Source organism: Myotis davidii, unplaced genomic scaffold (genome assembly GCF_000327345.1).
Source record: "Myotis davidii unplaced genomic scaffold, ASM32734v1 scaffold108, whole genome shotgun sequence".
Lineage (NCBI taxonomy): Eukaryota > Metazoa > Chordata > Mammalia > Chiroptera > Vespertilionidae > Myotis > Myotis davidii.
In genome coordinates, this window is record NW_006299260.1 from 2,272,817 (window position 1) to 2,278,376 (window position 5,560).

Below are 5,560 nucleotides of genomic sequence, written 5' to 3' on the forward strand. Positions count from 1 at the left end.
CGGGAGCCTTTTCCGCCTCCTCAGCAGCACTGAGGCTGTCCGACTCCAGCTTAGACCTGCTCCCCGTTGGCAAGTGGACATCCCCCGTGGGCTGCCGGGCTGCCAGAGGGATGTCTGACTGTCAGCTTAGGACAATCCCCTGGGGAGCGGGCTTAAGCCAGCAGGTGGTCATCCCCTGAGGGGTCCCAGACTGTGAGAAGGCACAGGCCGGGCTGAGGGACACCCCTGAGTGCACAAATTTTTGTACACCAGGCCTCTAGTTAATATATAACTTTCATAGGTTACCAAGATCTAAATACTAAAGAAGCATCCTAAGGATAGGAAATATTATGCTGACTATACCTAGCCTCAGGAAACTAAAAAACAAACAGAGATCATTCACCAGGAAAAATCTTAGGGAATTTTACTTATCATATGGGGTTTACTATATAATAAAGTCAGACACTAACCTCTATTAAACTTGATTTGTGCTTCCACTGTTGCAAAACAAGGTGTGTGATTGGTACCTCCAACTAGAACTCTACATGTTGAGACAAGCTGGTATCACACAGTTCAGGGAATTATCATTTAAGTAGATTTTTGTGGGATGCTACAAAGACCTAAACATTAGATAAAACACTGATAAATTACAAAAGGGGTATAATCACAGTTTCTCATGGACTGTATGCTGATAGGAGCACAGACTGAATTAATTGGCGAAGGAGTAAAAAATTGTCATAGTAGTTCTCTGTAATTAAATGAAAGGCAGTGTTGATCAGAGGGGAAGAGATAGAGATGAGCATTAAACCTGAATTCTAAATTTCAGGACAGGACATGCACTGATGGAACTCACTCAGAGTCTGGGCGCAGCTGCAGAGTGTCCAAGAGAAGTGCCCATAATTTAGCATATCAGGAATTCCAGTCAATTAGGTGGAGCATATTGGCAAGATATTATAGTGATTAAAACTCTTGCCCTATTTATTTGCTTGTTTGTTTATTTAATTTTTGTGTCTGTAGGTCTTAGGGTTCTTGGGTTACTTAAAGGAACATGAAAGCTATTTGGGTGAGATTTTCTCAATCACATGATAGTAAAATAAGGTCTTATAGTTAAAGCAAATATAAACATTTTACAAAGAATTTTAAAAGACTAATATTATAGCCTTCTCCATCCTTCTAATTCCATCCTTCCCTTGATTATCAGGGTGGCCCATTTAACAAAAGAACAAGCTTTTCCAAGGATTGAATTATTCTTTGTTACTTACAGCTTTTTAATGTCGTGGGACCCTGAGTTATTGGAAATTTACATATAGATTTCATCAGAGACAGCTGATGATAGCAGAAATGTTCAAAAGTAACTAGTTAGGGTGTCAGAAATAACAAAAGGAACTTAATAAAAGTCACTATCTTGCCTTTCTTAGCTCTCTGCCTTGGTGTGACAACAAACTCCTGGTGGAGAACTGGAGGAGGGGACTCAGTTCTTCACTTCTTTTCAATATTAAACATTTAATCTCTGTAAACTCAGACATATGCAACCTTAATTTAGCAATATTGTCCAACATTGAGGATGTCTGAAATCAGACTATGGGCAATGAGTTCCAGGCAACTGCTCTGGATTTTAGCCTCAAAATGAGTCTAATTCAAGACTCATCTGGAGACACAGGAGCAATCATACAGGTAATTATATAGAAATGTGTGATTAGAGGATTGATGTAGTCCCTCCCTGACATTGCCTAGAAGCTGATGAGAATTCAATGTTTTACATGGACTGAAGTGAATTTTTGCCAGCGGGAAGCAAGAATGTCTGCTGGGCATCAAGAGTCTAAGGAGCTCTGCTTGTATCTCACCTCTCAAGGTTATCTGTGTAACCTCTCAGATTCTTGCCAAGTAAGGAGGTGTATCAGTGTTTCTTAGCTTTTTTTCTTTGACTCAAGCACTTTAATTAAGTATATAATTTTTCAAAGTACCCTATAAATTAAAAAAGATTAAATGTGCAATATATAGTACGTGATTTTAAAGGCAAGTAAAATTTTCATTTTGTATGTCTTTAAAGATTACTGTCTAAATTCCTATTCTTTTTCTTAATATTGGTTTTAAATACATTGTACATTAGTCATGATATATGTAAATATACCTTTTAGCTTTATAAGTGTTTGATTTTCTTTAATTTTCCTGAATTTTATTGTATGAGAAAAGGCATAATTTATTGATGAAATGATTAAAATAATATTATGTAATGTTTCATTTGGAACTGAATAGATATTAAATCATATAGTAAAATTTAACTTCTTATTGTGCATCAAACTTGGACAAAAATTGTTTTGTACTTATACTTAGAATTCTTACATTTTGTTTTTAAAAAATTGTTAGATTATTTTGGTAATTTTTGCTCTTTATTCTAAATGGTAGAATAAAAGAGAAGGCTTCAAGCTGCTATTTCCAAGCACTTATGCACAAATAACACATTGAGGGTTCAGAAGGTCTTTTTTCCTCTACCAAATTGTAAATCAAATTGAATAAAACATTGCTTTATTCTCTCTTTTCAACAATGTTTTTTAAATTACTAGAGGTGCATTAATGTTCTGTTGGGGTCCAGCCCCAGCAGGTTCAGGGGTTCCCAAAGGTGTGGACAGAGTCAATCATCATAGCCAGGTTCTCTAGCCAGGATCTCCAGCCAAGTTCTGTGTTTATTCAAGTGATCATTATAGCCAGGTTCTGTAGCCAGGTTCTATAGCCAGGTTCTGTTTTTATTGTCTTGTTACATCTGTTTCAGCCAGGTAGTTAAGGGGTTTTATTCCCTCCCTAACTCCAGGGAAAAATCCTCACCTGGGGAAACAACCTTTCTTGGGGAGGTGGTCCTGTTTAAAACACATAGCGTTAAGAGGGGGAGCAAACATATGCCATATACGCCAGGTCCCTTGAAACATAAGCTGTGCAGATGTTTCTTCCCTGCAGCAACTGTGTCAAGCAGCAAAGGTGGACCAGCTTCTGGCAATGTTCCATTTAAACATTTTGACCAGACATGCAGTTTATTAATTCAGTGTTGATCATCTAGAAGAAAATTTTCAGAATTATTGTTTTTATGTTTATAATCAGGATTACATACTGCAAACAATAGAAACCTATTCTTGAAAACTCAAGCAAAAAGAGTATTGACTGGAAGACTATAGGGTGACTCACAAAAATCAAAGGAAGCTCAAGGACCAGGTTTGAGAAAGAGCAAGAATCTGGGGAGCTCTCAGAATTTTGTGAGCAGTAACTAAACTGTCATCACAGTGATGAATCAGCTTCTGTCATGCTTTCCTGTCCTTGACCATTTAGGTAAGATTCAAAGTCCCAGGAAAAAGAATTGGGTTGGCTTATTGTGGGTCACATGCTCATTACTTAGTGCTTAGCTACAGGGAAATGGGTCATCTTGACTGACAGTCCCACTTACATGGTACCCGTTAGGGAAGAGGTACCGATGTTCTTTCATAAGGAAATTATGGTGCTATCATCAGAAGATGCTGGGTGAACATGAACAACATTTGTTAAAACGTATGTGTTTCTGTCTCCAAACAGTCTATTATAGGTTAAATTATACAATATATGATTAAGAATAACAATTATTTAAAGCTGAAGAACAAATAAAACATTCAAGGAGTAGTATTAACCTGGATGGTAAACTGACTGGATGAGTAAGTCATGAGAATTATCTATCTGATCTCCTTGACTACCATGAATGTTCATTTGATAAACTCTTAGAAGCTTAAAAATGCTTCTGATTTAAAGGAAAACATACAGACAACAATTTTACTTATCAATTTAATAACACCCGCCGTGTATCAGACATTTGCCATTTTAGGCTTTTTGGCATTCATTGCGCTTTCTCATGGCAACAGTATCCTAGTTTTCCATTTGTTTCAGGAGAAAACAACTTCATCCCTAGCTCCAGGGATAGGTCCTGACTGACTGAAGTTCATTCTCCTCATCACAAGGATTATGTCCCATGACCTAACCTGGTCTGAAGAAAAACCAGAATATATTTTTTGGAGACTTCTAGAGAAGAGTTTTAGTTTCTCCTCAGAATTCAGCTACTGTCTCTGGTTAGTATGGGCACAGATGTGAGGCCTGATGTTGCTGCAGCCATTTTGTTACAACAAGAGATATAAAGTCTGCAGTCAAAGTTGACATACAAAGAGAGTAAATTGAAGAGAATTGCAGAGAAGTGAAGTTGGTGCCCAAAGGGTCACACTTTACCTGAAGTGGTCACTACTTGTGGACCTTAAATGAATCCCAAATGTATTTGATCTTGTATGCTAGTTTGAGTTGGCACTACTATTATTGCATTTGAAATAATTCTGACTGATACACTGCTAGCAATCCTTTGTAAGTCCTAGGGTCTATGAATTAGATTGAAAATTGCTGGATTCCATGATATCTATGGTCATCTCTAACAGGAAAAATTTTGTGCTTTTTCTGGTAATAGGGGGGTACAATTGAAGACAAGTTTGAGAAATGCATGCTAAATGATTGAACATGTATTCTGCAATAGATTTCAGCCTTATTGTTGAAGTACATTTACTGTTTCTTAGCTATTTTTAATTCAGAAAGAGGAACTTTTGTGATTCATTTCTCTTTTTTGTTCTGTGTGGTTGAATATTTGTGACTTTCATAGCTTTATTTTTCTTTAAATGCATTATCTTTATGCAAAGTTTCAAATTTTATTAATCATCTCAATTTTTGTCTTTTGTTGGGCAATAGGGGATTCCAAAACATAATAGGTATTTAATAAATGCATGTTTAATTAAAGTTATGATTTCATCAATAGCATATTCCCAAACCAGTGGTTCTCAAAAGTGGTTGCACATTAGAATCACCTAGATCATTTTTAAATAGTAGTTCTTAAAGTTCAGAGTACATCAAATCACCTGGTAGACTTGTTGAAACAGATGTGCCAATCTCATTTCTGATTCAGTAGTTCTAGGGTGGTGCTCCAGATTTTTACATTTCTAAATAGTTCCCAGGTGATACTGATGTTACCAACCTGGAGACTACTGCTCTAAAAATAGTATCACATGATCTCACTCATATGTGGAATCTAATGAACAAAATAGATCCAGAGACATAGAAGCATAGAACAGACTATTGAATCTCAGAAGGAAGGCAGTGGAGAGTGGGTGAGTGGGAAAAGATCAACCAAAGAACTTTTATGCTATATGCACGATCCATGGACACAGACAATAGGGTGATGAAGGCCTAGGGGGGAGGTGGGCTAGCAAAGGTTAAGGGGGGGAAAGTGGACATATGTAATACTTTCGACAATAAAGATTAAAAAAAATTCATCCTAGATTGTGTAAATCAGAATCTCCTTGGTGGAGGTAATTTTTAAGACTTCCCAGATGATTCTCTTGGAGAACCAGGTTGAAAACCAATGTACTAAACAGAGGAAGATGGCTGGCTTTTATCTGCTGATTAACCATGTACAGAGGTCTTTTTATTATTCCAATAAACTGAACTCCTTGACCCACAGGTGCTATCTTACTAAGAAGAGTTAATAAACTTACACTTAAAAAAAGACAAGGGCCTTCGGGAAGTGAGGAAT